The sequence below is a fragment of the Conger conger genome, chromosome 10, assembly GCF_963514075.1.
Source record: "Conger conger chromosome 10, fConCon1.1, whole genome shotgun sequence".
Taxonomy (NCBI): domain Eukaryota; kingdom Metazoa; phylum Chordata; class Actinopteri; order Anguilliformes; family Congridae; genus Conger; species Conger conger.
The window spans coordinates 41,010,734-41,025,311 of record NC_083769.1 but is presented as its reverse complement, the minus strand read 5'-3'; the positions used below and the strand labels follow the sequence as shown (position 1 = coordinate 41,025,311).

The 14,578-nt window shown below is 45.8% G+C and overlaps 1 long non-coding RNA gene across 1 annotated transcript in view; it reads right to left on the bottom strand.

Moving 5' to 3' along the window:
• Nucleotides 1-3,759: 3,759 nt before the first annotated feature.
• LOC133139354 (uncharacterized) overlaps nt 3,760-14,578 on the bottom strand; it is a 52,086-nt gene continuing 41,267 nt past the window's right edge. Inside the window, exons 2-3 of the long non-coding RNA XR_009709808.1 lie at nt 3,969-4,095; nt 3,760-3,841 (exon numbers count right to left, since the gene is read on the bottom strand). This is a non-coding gene — a long non-coding RNA (uncharacterized LOC133139354). The remainder of the gene's footprint in view (nt 3,842-3,968; nt 4,096-14,578) is intronic.

The following is a 14,578-nucleotide window of genomic DNA, read 5'->3' as shown; positions in this document are numbered from 1 at the left end:
TTAAAAGACCCCCCTGGAAAACCGCACCGCGAGCCACGACTCGCGCTCCAAAATCAATCCGAGCGCGGCACCTGTAAGGGGCTGTCAAGTGCCACTCACTTCTCCTTTTTACTCAGGATTATATTTATGTGTCAGTTCATACACGGGGTAAACCCTCTAAATCCATTTCAGAGTTTCAGGGAGGGAAGGCGGTGGGGGGGTGCAGAGAGAGAGAGAGAGAGAGAGAGAGAGAGAGAGAGTGTTAACACCCGGGCGTGGAATCGCACATAGCCGGGGACGAACGCATACACCCCCCACCCTCCCCCAACTCCTCGCTCCTTTCAGCCGAACGTATCGGCAGTGGAGAGTTCAGGCCCCGAAGCTGAGACGAACAGCATTACAAGGCCTGTATTAGAGTCAGGTTAGCACAGATAACGCTATCAGCCGGGTCCCCCTGGGCTCCAAGCTCCGGGCCTAGCCCACACATCGGGCAGCGGCGTCCTGACTCGGCAGCACGTTAGCCCTGATTACGGTGACCTTCATTATATCAGCTACCCTTCTTATAACACGCAAAAAAACGCAGCGTTCCCCTGGGTCCGGGCAGAGGGAGGGAGAAATAAGAACAAGCTCAAGGTTTCACCAGGAGAGCCTTCAGAACCGGACCATAACATAGCATGCTATGCTACGCTACACTATGCTATGCTACGTGTGCGCCGGTAGCCAAGTATAGGCAAGCACTACAGCTGCTAGCTGTGACGCTAACGGCGGCTACGTGCGCGCCGGCAGCCAAGTGCAGGGAAGCGCTACGGCTGCTAGCTGTGATGCTAACGCCGGCTTTGTGGCTACCTTGCTCTTTCCATCGCCGTGCCAACGGAAACCCCTCGTTCTCCACTGCGGCTCGGTCGGGAGGCCCCAGATGCCTGAAAAGCCCGGCGTCTGGCAGCCGTACAGCACAGGCTGCGCGCGGGGGCCACATTCGGGCGGAGCTCCAGCCCGGTCCCGTCAGGCCCCGCTGCGAGACAGAGCCGCCCGGCCCTGGGAAGTCCCGCCGGCCCTCCGCCACCGCCACGCCTGTTAACCTCCATTTTCTGCCCGTTCTCCTCGCCGCGCCACCGCGCGGCTACCTGCCACCGCCAGCCCCTTGGCTCCGGTCCCCGCGGTGGCGCCCGGGGGGCCCGGGCTCGATTGCCCCCCCGTGCGCGGAGGGACCTCCCCAGGAGCGGAGCGTCACACACACACACACACACACCCACCGCCGAACCTCTCCCTCCTCCCCTCCCTCCTCCCCTCCCACGCAGCACCCGCTGAGACTCACAGCCTCTCTCTCCTCCGCCGCACCCCTGGGGCGAGCAAAATAGGGATCCTGCTGCTCCCCTGTTCACTTAATGCAGCTGAGTGTGAGGGGGGGGGGGGTTCAGCGCACATTACTGCAGCTTAACCCCCCAGCCAGCAGGGGGTACTGTGTTTGTTTTCTGCCACTGGGTGAGGGGGAGGGGGCTGGGGGGTAATGATAAGCTTGTTTTCATTAGAGGGAGCTTAGAGATTTGAGCACCAAAGGTCCAAGGAGCCACCGGCACAGAGAGGAGCACTTCCCCGAGACGGTTCTGCGCAGAGCGCGTAGGCCCGGTGCGGCCGGCGGATGATTAGTATGTACGACGCGTTCGAGGAACAAGCCGCTATTCAGCATGGCACAGCTGCAAGATAACAGCACATGATCATCCATTATAGATGTAAATTTCCTACTTAAAAACTGAATACCATATGACAAATAAAGACAGGGAACGGGGAGCGCGCTTAATCCGGAGGAATCAAAGCGCCGACCGAACAGTCAACGCGCTTCTCGCGAAGTACATTAAAAAATTAACAAACCCCAAATCTGGAGTGCGCGCGGACAAAATGCAACTTTGCAACCAAAAAAAAATGAAAAGAAACCAAAAGAAAAGGAGGAATAATAAAGAAAGAAAGAAAGAAAATACATTTGTGGCTTAATTACAGATTTTCTTTTTGTCAGTCTGTACAGGAAAACACAGGCTTTTTTCTTTTTTTCTTTTTTTTTCCGAGAGCGTGTGGCATAAGCAGGCAAACAGGCACCTGCTGAATGTTCCCTGTTCACGAGTTTTCATGGCTTAATTAATCCAGGCCTTAGGGGTATTGTGACTCGTGTGTGTGTCGGTGGCACGTATGTGTGAGACAATTAAGTTGTTTCGGGTAGCAGAGGTGCCACTTCGATATTGCACAGTTTCTGGTGTTGTACCAGGGCTGGCTGGCTTTTCTGCAGTGTGAAAGCAGATATGTATTTACAATATTTCCAACCGCTTGGCACATGGCATGGAAGTGCTACTGTAACGCAGCCAAGAGTACGTCCTCAACCAACCATGACCAGTTCCACAACGGTCTCTATGCGCAATATAACCCAATGTATTCGACTTAAAAAGCTCTCAGACACAAGCAATTGTAAGATATTTATTTAGACCAAAATCTTAGAATGTGAAGTGTCTAGTAGCTTCACATGACTTAAGGAAACAGTAAACACAGGGGAAGATTAATTGATCATTAAGACAGGTGGTAAACACTCAGCCAAAGAGCTGCAAAATGTGGAATGACTTGCCACAATTATTAGAGGAATCTGACACTGCCTCAATATTTCAAATATGCACGTGAAAATAATCTTCTCTGCTTTTGCGCGTTGCTGAACGTTGCTGGAAACGAGATGACCTTGTGACTGTGGAATTCTGGTCCGAGTGGTCCATCCACAGCATCACGCAAGGGGGCCTCTTCTGGCCAAACATTCGCCTTCTGCCACCGTCGAATCACGGGGAGGGCACAGCCCAGCTCCTTTCTGCGATCACCATGCCTCGGCGTGATTTTACGATTTCGCCGAAAAGTAAAAACCGGTGCGGCCGGTTGGTTTACCAGGCTCGCCGATTCAATACGGTTCTCCTTCAGTAAAAACCCTGCTCGATATCTGGGCCTGTTAAAACGCGATGCTGCACTCCGAGGCTTACAGTGCCACAATGGCCTGCTTTTGTGGAGCCGATCCACTTTACATCATGCTTTTTTCCATACGGGGCTCCGTGGGGATGGACAACAGGTCTGAAGGCTCTGTGCACGCAGATAGGGGCCTGAGGGCTGTGGGATTCACCCGTGGGCCTGGCTTCCCCCGAGGCCTCCTCCTCCTCCTCCTCCTCCTCCTCCTGCAGTGAGGAGTGAACACTGTTTTCCCCTCCACTGCCGCCTCAGGCAAGAAATAATGGGGGGGGTGAGGGGGTGAGGGGGTTGGGGGGACATCCTCAAAGGGCTTCTTCTGTCTGCCTGCACTATTTTGAATTAAACTGGATCCATCTCGGGGAAATTAGCACGCACTGAATAATTGCGCTTAATTGCGGAGGGCCATCCAAACATGAATCTGACTGGGGCTAAGGAACGGCCTGATTTGAATTCATCACTTTAAAGTGGGTTTTGCAACTGCCCCCTTCGCTGTGGGGCTGCAGCTGAGGTGCACCTTTTTGTTAAAAGTTGTGCATGTCATACGCTTGTGTTTTTGTTAAGTGATATCAGTTACCATGTTTGTTTAGTATTATTTGGTCATTTGTTTTTGTCATATTTAAGCCTTATTAGTTAATAGTTATTTCTTCATTTCAGTTGAAAGGCAGTCGTCCATATATTATGACTGTACCATGTTAAATGTTCAATATTTTGCTGGAAAAAATATGGTTTGTATACTCATACCTCAGTGCACGATCATACTTGTTTCACCATTTTTTTTAGGAGCAACTAAACCCACCTTACATCTGCCCTGGAGGAATCTTGAGTGAGGGAACATAACTCCTGAGTTTTCCGAGTACAGTAGAGTTGTCATTCCCTGTGAAGGGAACACTTAGTACTTTTCAATGTACACACATTCCCCACCAGCTACACAAATGGGTCTTGTCGACTGACCCGGGACAGGAATGAGATTTTTATTTTTATTTTTTAAAGAAAGTACTGACCTCCCACGGTGTTCTTCCCCGGCAGAGAGTCCCTTAGCTGGACCGTCACCAAAGCGCTAAGCACTCTGTCCTCTTCTCATCCCCGCTGAGGAGCACTCTGGTAGACGCTGGTCTCCGATGACGGCTCCTCGGGGAACAAATAAACAAAAACTACGGTTCATACCCCTTTAAAATACCAAAAATACAAACAGGGAAAGATGCCATTCAAAGACAATTTAACCCAGAGAATTGCGAGGGGCGACATGGCTCAGGCAGTAAGAGCAGTCGTCTGGCAGTCGGAGGGTTGCCGGTTCGATCCCCCGCCCGGGCTGTGCCGAAGTGTCCCTGAGCAAGACACCTAACCCCCAAATGCTCCTGATGAGCTGGTTGGCGCCTTGCATGACAGCCAATCACCGTCGGTGTGTGAGTGTGTGTATGAATGGCTGAATGAGAAGCATCAATTGTACAGTGCTTTGGATAAAGGCGCTATATAAATGCCAACCATTTACCATTGTCCAAAAGTATAGCTGAGCTCTATCACACTGACATGTCACTTTCAAACACGCCACTAGTCTCAGGAAAAGGCCATCATGCATTTACGTATACAAGGAGAACTACCAACATAGGGGCGGCCTGTAGCGTAGTGGTCAAGGTAAATGACTGGGACATGCAAGGTCGGTGGTTCTAATCCCGGTGTAGTCACAATAAGATCCGCACAGCCGTTGGGCCCTAGAGCAAGGCCCTTAACCCTGCATTGCTCCAGGGGAGGATTGTCTCCTGCTGAGTCTAATCAACTGTACGTCGCTCTGGATAAGAGCGTCTGCCAAATGCCAATAATGTCCTCCTCAGGCCATGATAGGGTACGTGGTGAAAAAGGAAAAAGGGCTTCAGCTGTCTGAATGTGGCCTATAGGCAAGGCCACCCATTTCTGTGCTTGTGTCACGCTTGACAAATGCACATGATTATTTATTTCTAAAAAAACGTTTTATTTTACTGTAGGTATTACACGTTACATTTAGCAGACGCGCTTATCCAGAGAAAATGACACAGATTACCTTTTTACACACAGTCCATTTCTACAGGAAGTTCTCTAATGAAGCAGTGCAGGTTAAGTGCCCTGCCCAAGGGTACGGCTGGAGCACCCAGGCTGAACATTCAACCCCCGACGTTTCAGTTACAGGCCCACTCGCCAAACTCTTACACAACCGCCCAGACACAGGCTTGTGTCATACCCACCTCTCTCTCTTCCCCTGTGTCTCTCTCTCTCCCTCTCTCCCTCTCTCTCTCATTCCCTCTCTCCCCTTCCCCATCTGTCTCTCAAAAATCTTTATTTCCTTTCCTCTATTCCTTTCTTTCTCATCTCTCCCTCTGTCTCTCTCTCCCTCTCTCTCTGTCTCTCCCTCCCTCCCTCCCTCTCTCATTCCCTCTCTCCCCTTGCCCATCTGTCTCTCAAAAGTCTGTATTACCACTGTACTGCATCCCCCCCCCCCCAACCCTTTGTACTCCAGGCTTGAACAAACTGTCTTTTGACAGATACCGTGGCCATACAGCACTGCCGGGACGAGTCTCTTCAGTCGATGCTTATAACAACATCATCCACCTTTGATGTTCGGGGGAGTTTAGACCGTGAAGCTTCCTCTCACTCCGTGGGATGGGAGGCGGGACTGAACAGGGAATCATGGGAAGGCTAGGCCAGAGTAGGGATAGGAGCAGCCCTGGATGCCATTGGTTCAAACCATGGGGATGCGTTCAACACTTATTTGCATTTCAATTTCCGCTTAGATATAATAAATGCAAGTGTAAACACAAATGAAATTCATGTTTTCTCTTAATGTTGGTGACCGCCAAAGGCACTGATCTGCATGGGATTAATGAGAGAACTGTAAAGATAGGATTTCTGCATCTTGTCTGAATCTGAGTCTTTCCCCAAAATGTGTGTTTTGCCTTCTGTTGAACCAGCAGCAGACTGCAGGTCAAAAACCCTGTATAATCCGGCATGTGCCCAGTATAATTAAAAAGTATCTGCATCTAAAAAAATTAAAATCTGGGAATTTGGAATGTCAGTTATAATGTTATCTGCCATGTATCAATTTGAATGCACCAATTCACCTTGTAACGCAAAGGTCGTGGGTTCGAATCCCAGCTGGGACGATTGGTCGAGATGAGGTTGCTCTAAATGCCTAAAAGTGAACGTCGTGGATGGAGTGTACAGTGGGTGAGGAGCGAGCGTGCTGATATCGAAATAAAGATGTGATCTTGTTGACAGGCGATGATTCCCAGTCAGTAATTACAATTCTCTTGCTTAAGGCTCTGGGTGAGAGAAACCTTCACTCCAAAAGGTCCCTCGCATCATCATTTAATCTAATCCATATTCACTATCTGCCTTGCAAATCTGAATTATTCAAAAATAGTCGTGTTCAAAACAACTGTTGCATTCTTATGATCATAAAATCATAGTATGATCATCTTCTAGGCAGGAATACACTCAGTAACCACTTTATTCAGTCGACCTGTACACCAGCTTGTTGATGCAAATATTTAATCAGCCAATCATGTGGCAGCAACTAAATGCATATAAGCATGCAGATGTGGTCAAGAGGTTCAGTTGTTTTTCAGACCAAATGCCAGAACAGGGAAGAAATGTGATCAAAGTGACTTTGACCGTGGAATGATTGTTGGTGCCGGGCAGGGTGGTTTGAGTATCTCAGAAACTGCTGATCTCCTGTGATTTCCACGCACAACAGTCTCTAGAGTTTGCAGAGAATGGTGCGAAAAACATAAAACAGTGGGCCAGATAGGTCGAAGCTGACAGGAAGGTGGCAGTAACGCAAATAACCACATATTACAACAGTGGGATGCAGAAGAGCATCTCTGAACACACAATGCATCATAACTCTAAGTGGATAGGCTACAGCAGCAGAAGACTTATATAAGTCTAGAAACCAACCAAATAAATACCTAATAAAGTGCTCACTGAGTGTATAACACAGCATGTGCTATGCCAGAGTTCAACGTAAAGTAAAGCCTTTGTGTAAAGATGAGCACTATTTAGAAACTAAAATTAACTACATTCAAACCCTAATGACTTCTTATTTTCTCTTTAAAATGCAATTAATGAATAGGCTGAAAACATAATAAGCAAAATAATTATTACTACTACTAATTAAGCTCTCGGTTATATCCCTAATGAGGTGGACTGAACAAATATTATACAAAAGAACTGTTCCACTCACATGTGGGCCACTTCCTATTACAACTGATAGAAAGCTTGGAGGAGAGGCGCCCAATGCATCGCCATTTAAAATATATTTTACACAACACAGCATAACGTTTCAGATGTTAAACTGCGGCATAACGAAATTCAGACACGGCGCGTTCAAGCCTACCATGCAGAGGGTGAGATTATGATAACAGGAATGTATTAATATTACTTGTATTTGGTATGTGATGATGCTTATCAGAAAAAATGAGGACAATAATCAATAGAGATGGTCAGGTTCCGCAAGCGAGGTAATATCTTTGTGCCGCAACTGTGTAGCGCAAATAAATCACGACGGTGCTAACAAACAAATAATATTACACCGCATTAAAAAACAAACAGCACTGCCAGTCATTTTGATTATATTCTATTTATCTGGTGCGGAGGTGTGCGCGACGCTTATATTACGGCTTTAAAACCTTAACTACGTGCTACGCCGACACATTACGGAAGATTAAAGATTTAAACGGGGAATTAGAAAATAAAGGGAGTTAAAAAAAAAAGAAATGGTAATATGACTTGCCGCTGTCCTCGGTTTCATTTGTTGCACATACATTGTTGCACATATTTCAAAAATATCACACGTGAACAGGAGCCTCACAAACTGTGAAAGTATTTCATCTTAATGCACAAAAAAAAGATATATATATATATATCATTTTTATTTCTTCTGCTTGTAAGGCTTTAATTCCACTTCTTTAATAAAGCAGTACTGACTCAAAAACACCATCAATGTAAACAATATAAATGCAATCATGAGACGGGAGACACAACCTGTCTGCAAATACAGGTTACGACATAAGATTTGGAAAAATCTGTGGAAAATAAAAAAAGATATAATATATTATATAAAAGCCACCATTACTATGCAATGGAGCACCTTCAGAGGGCATTTTTATCTTTTAACATGTATATAACAGGATTCCAAGTGGACAGTTTCATACAGAGCAGCGGAATACTACATTTCCCAGCATTCCCTTCCCCTGTATTACCAAACACATACAGGTGAGTGTAGTGCAGGCAGCCAGACAAGCAAAAGATAATCAACATAGCCAACACACAACAAAAAAACAAAAAAAAAAAAACAATGAAAAGCAAACACACAAAGGACAGCGACCACACAGCTCTGCTGTACATTTCAAACCCATTCCCCAGGGTGCAAACATTTTTTTTTTTAAAACATCCACAAAACCTTTCAGGTTAAGTCTTTGTCAGGCAGCTGCACAGTGTTCTGCTGTCCTCATTGTGCTCGTGCAGCAAACAGAACTCAATTACGAGGACGTAATGAAGTCTCTCATATTTGCGCCACATGCGGGCGAATGTGCTTTGAGTGAAGCGCTGGACCGGGCTCAGACGCACAGAGTGCAGGGCCCAGGGCCCGGTCACGGCAGACAGCAGACCCGTCTCACACGCGCCCCAGTCCAAATCCACTAATCTGGGGTTAACAGGCGGGGTGAGGCGGGGAGTATCTCCCGTTCAGACCACTTCCTGGACACCCCGGGAGTACGAGCACGTAGCGGAGGAAATCTGCGCGCCCGTTGCTCGGTTAAACTAAGAGACGGATCTGTGATCACACTGCAAGTTTAAAGAACAACGCCACTTCTCACTCTTCTTTTCTTTAAATATTCATACTGAAATCTACTTTAAATTCTGCTCCGCTCAGAACCATTCTCATTAAGCAAACCAAAAAAATAATTTTAAAGAGCCAATTGGCCATATCTGCTGAAGGCAATACACGGTTACTATGATTATAATGTTCCTGACTGTAAGAAAACATTTACATCAATACAAAAAAATGTATGTTGAATGAGATTAGATAAGCCACGTGATTTAAAAAGAATGTTTTTAAAGCATCTCATTTAAAGCTGCTTTGTGTTGTTACTTTCCCGAGACGGTGAGAAACAAACAGCGGCAGAAAGGAACATTCTTTGCGTGTTTAGAAATGGCATACTTCCATAAAAAAAAAATGTGATTGTATTGTAAAAGCATGTTTTGATGTGTCATGACATGAAAATGTTTTTCATTACATTTTTCAAGCATGATCTCACAAAGTACAAAAATGTACACACCCAACTAACAGGTACTTTCGTGGAGATAAACACAAAAAGGGCCAGAAAGCTGTTTTTTCTGTTGGAGGAAAAAAAAAAAACTGCCTGGCATCTGACTCTAACCACAGTCTCTCTTCTCCTCTCCCTCTCTTCTTCTCTCTCTCCCTCTCTGATAATGTACGTACGGTCAGGTTAGTTTGGTTGTTTACTTTTACTTTAGTTTTAATTCTAGTGTAATTAATTGACTATGGTGCTATAAGACAGGGGCATTGACGTGAAGTCTCTCGGTCTCTCAAACTGCCCCCTCCCTCCTTCTCGGTCTCTCTCGCTCTCTCTCTCTCTCTCTCTGTCCCTCTGTCTCTTTTTAAAAATGGTGTATGTCTACAGCCCACGTCGGGCAAGCAGGAATTAAGCGCGGCGGTCCTGAAGGAAGTGATCTCCTCGTCGACGTCGACGCCGCTCGGTCAAGGCCACTGTCCACATGAAAGAGGAGTGATGAAGCCTCGCCGCCTCGTTCCCGCCGAGTTTCACGCGGGAGAGAGGGGAGGGGAGGGCGCACGCCGACCGGCGAGGTGCCGCTAAGAGACGCAGGTCAGAGGGCGGGCTCATGAAGCCCTTGTAACCACCCGTAGCACAGCCAGGCAGCTGAGCTACTGCTCACTGGCACTCTGCAGAGGCTGTCAATCACACATCAGGGGTAGGGGCTGACGGGCCCGGTGAGACTGGGCGAGCGGGACCCAGCGCTCCCAGAGTGACAGCAGTGCTGGGAGTGAGGAGAGAGGGGCTCTGGAGACCGTCCAGGTGCAGAGCCAGTGAAGGAGACCCACGCTTTAATTTAAGGCTAAAGACTCAAATGTTCAGGTATACCTTCATCACTGAAATGGTATCACTGGTGTTGAGAGTCGGACGTTTCTTAAATGAGAGTCAGAGATTTTGTAAATGTCATAAATGTTGCGACAGAAATTCATGCGAGCTATGCTTTCGACCAACAGAAAAATAAGACAGGAATGGAACAGTTAATTTCCTCACCCTGATTTGCATTTTCCCAAGTTTCACTGTACAGACAGTGAACTGTGTACTGTATGTACAATCCTGCTATATTTCTGCTTGAGAACGTTGGTTTTTACATTGGTTTACCAGAAGGAACTGCATTTTAAGGCACAGTTTCCTGTAGTTAGTGTGTGTGTTCTGAGAAAGGACCTGCAGGGCTAGAGAAAGAATGCATTGAGTGAATGTCTGATTAAAGTTCAACAGCCTGTTTATCCAGAAACTGCCTTTTTCTGGGTTGCGGTGGTATTTGCCAAAAACAATGGAATGGCATATTAAATAAGAAAAGGGTGTGTGTCTACCTCACATGCCCCTGTCTCCATGAGAACAAACCCATTCCCTTTTGTTTGATCTGTGTCTAAAAATGACATCAGCAAGCATTACTGACATGCCTGCCATCTTTGCCTTCTGATTGGGCGTAGAAACAAGACCTATCTTTTCAGAAGAGATACTATACTATCCCAGCGACAGAACGAAGGTAAGAATGTCCTATTTTTTTTTTTTTACTGTACACCTTTGCTCAGTTTGTCATACTTTTACAAAAGTCCTTATGCCACCCCACTGCTCTGTAAGTTCATGGCAAGAGTCCCTTCAAATGCATTCGTTTGGCAAATAACTACAAGTTTAATTTAAAAATAAATAAATACAGAGATGTCTGATGTCTGGCTGTGTGTCCTTCCATGTGTATCTATGGAACCAAAAAGAAACCATTTTGTGATCCTGTGTCTCAATCTTTGATCTTAGATAAGACAAGGACCTCTGCACTACTGTCCTATGAGCCTTACCCTGACTGTCGGTGTGTGGCAGAACTGTGCTGCTACTATGGAACAGTAGTTATACATCAACCAATAGTTTTACTCTCAGGTAACCAAACCCAAAACCATGCTGACAATATGATTGTGAAGAATAGTACTCATCTGTTGAGAGCTGCATTTCCAGAAATCACAAAATGATGAACTATTGATTTTACAGACAAAATGGTATGCTGAGAATTTCAAGAAGCTAAGAAGCAGGTATTCCAACTCAAAATGAAAGCAACATTTTAATACTTCCTTTGACAGAATCTCTTCCAAATGTACCAGACATCACGGTGACATTGAACACAACAGAACTAGTCAGCTTTAACAGAACATGACTAAGACCGCAGACAGGTGCTCTCGGTCTTTCTGTAACTGTTGGCTCATCCGTATTTAGCATAAAAAGCAAGGAATTACTCAAACAACTCCAACTTCACTGTGTAATTCCCTTTCCCATAGAGCCGTAAGGTTTCCGGTGATTGAATCAGCCCTGTCACGGTAGTTAGCTGGGCGCTGTGTTTGCTGAACAGAGTGAGATTGGCATGCGGATCATTTGAAGACAGAGCACACAAGGCCTTTCACCGATCCCCGCTTTGTAGCTGGGCCTTTTTATCTCTCAATTCTCCAGCTCCACTCCGAGTCCTTTTTGGAGCGAACGAGACACACGGACAGAAAAAAAGAGAGAGAAATGGGCCTAGTTTGAGAACTACCAGGAGTTTCTTTGGTGGAATGGGAGAAGAAAGGTGGTAAAAACCAAAGCCCTAAAACACACTCAACTGTACTCTGACCATGAAACGAAAGAGAAGAAGAGAAGAGTAGGATATCCACCATTTTCTTAAACCTGCCTTGTTGTTGTAGTCCATCTGTCTTGCACTGTAAGGAGCACTCCTACACTCTACGCTCTCATGTTATGGGAATATCAAAAATAAACCTAACCAGCACATACAGTAGATCATTACCAGTGAGTCACTTTACAGTAAATTTACAGTAGGACAGAAATTGAGCGAAGTAAAATAAAATAAAATAAAATAAAACGATTATGATTATTATGGAATTTACAGTTGCCCTATGTAATGTCCCTCATCGCAGATCTCTAGATTAATTTTAGCATTAAAAACAGGGGAAAGCTGTTGCCTTTCCTGCTAAATGACATGTGATCAAACTTGAATTTCTCTGCAGATGAAATGTGAGCCTGCCTCCTTTTATCCATTGATGATTTCAAAGGCTTCCTACTATTGTTTCTTTCATTCTCCGAAATAAATTCCAGCTGCGCTCTGGCTTTTCATGCATCTGCCCGTACAGTATGCATTTGTTAGAGAGAGAGCCACTTTACAGTATTTTTTTAATCAGCCTATTTTTGTTTATCATTGTATGTAATTTCCAAGAAGTTCCCCCTTTTAATCTTCCTGTTTTGTTGTTGTCTCAACCTCCAGCTCATACCTTAATAGAGAAAATGTTTGTGACAGATACTACCTAGCGATACAGGTCTAAGATAATGCAGCTCTTTGACAGCATAAAGCATTACATTTGAAATGAAATATTAATTGCACCTCCCCATCAGGAACCATTCAACCTCCATCTACAGAGAAGATTAAACAAATTAAGAAATGCTTAAAACGAACACCATGGTTGCTCTCTTTGCTGTGAAAGTAACCTGTAAAGCCAGTAAAAAAAAAAAAAGAAAGAAAGAAAGAAAAAAAAGAAAGAAAAAAAGAGGAGAGGATCCTTAACTGTAATTAATGGACAGGAATGCTTCTCAGTTCGAGCCAGAAAAAAAACAAGAAAAACAAAAAATGTTTTATCCTTCAAAAACAGGTGAGGAGAGGCAAGGCAGTTAAAAAAAAAAAAAAAAAAAAGCGCAGAAGTGCGTATGTAAATGCGGAACGGGCGGGGCGCGGACTTGTTGATTATGTATGCAGCGCTCTCCTTTATTGTAAAATTTACACCCGTGGTATGATTTATATAAATCAGCAGAGCCCACAAAGCAGTAAAACTCTAATTGTTTCTTTCAGTTTAAAAGTCCACTGTCCATTAGGGACGCAGTGGGCAATAAAGGGGATTTTTAATCAACCTTCTCTTGTCAATGGGGTTGACGTGCGAATGGCTCCTTCAACACCTGATGGTGGCAGGCCCCATTACTGGAAACAATAGCAAACACAGGGGGGGTCACTTTAACCGCAGACACCTCCACGCAGTTTGTCATCCTTCCCCAAGATGTCTTTATCACCGTGACGTTCTGTAAATTCGCCACCAGAAACGCTCTCTTCTCCGCGGTGAAAAATCCAGTCTCCCCGTTTGTTTGTCAGAAGCGGTGGCATGACAACAAAGCGAAACGGAAAAAAAAACATCTGCTTCGGTTCAAGTCAGTGGTTGTGAGGTTTAAATAGACTACGGTGGGGTTTTTTTTGCATATCAGTTACCCGGTCTAGCTTTCTGAAACAATCGTATAGGACTGTTCTGAAGACCAAATGTGACGCTGAAACCATTTGGGGCAGAAGCCATTGCCCTTAATAATGGTGCCATTTTGAAATAATATCCAAAGCTTTGATGCCGTTTCAGTTGATGAATTTCACTGATCAGCCCAGTCGAATCAAAATGGCTTCTCTCTTATGTTTTACACTCAACCTCGGGACAATGATAACTCCACACAGAATCCGATGGGAGGGCAGAAATGGACGTTACACCTGATGTTCTATAATAGAGACTTACTGCCAAAGTCAATATTTAAGGACTTACTTGTACATAATGAATGGATGGATTTATATCTCACAAAGATAAATAGAAAATTGACTTGACACACAAAGATAAACAATAAATGCAGCAACCTTTGACTCTGGGCGAAACAAAAGTTCGTGAAAATGCCCCTGAATGTACACAAAATATCTTGGCAAACAAGAGAGCAAACCAACCGGATCACGCACTTTCTCCACTCCAGAGAATGCCCTCTTTCAGCCAATATTTAATTTTGGGAGATCCAAAGCACTTTAGATAGGCAGATTGATACCACTACAATTGTATAACACTTTTCTAGACACTGAAAGCGCTTCACAGTGATGAGGGGGAAACTCGCCTCGACCGCCACCGATGTGAAGCACCCACCTGGCGGCCATTTTGCGGCGGAACGCCCGCCGCACACCAGCTAAAATAAACCGTATTTTCAGCGAAGCACTCCAGACAAAGCGCACACGCGCGCGGAGCCCCTCGGCCGCCCGTGGCCCGGCCTGGCCTGCCTGTCTGGGTCTCAGGCGAGGAGAGGAGAGGAGAGGAGAGGAGAGTGCGGCTCTTCATCGGTGTTTAATTGCCTGCGGGGGCAGGCGCGCGCGCCGTGTGAGGAGGCCAAAGAGGCTAGCGAGCCTCCTCATCTTCAGGACGTGCGGCTGCCAGCACATCCTCCACAGCCCGTTAGGGAGCTGTTTCAGAGTGAGCGCCCCGCCGCCCGCACCACCCCCCCGGCCCCCCACGGCCCCCCGTAGTCGCCTC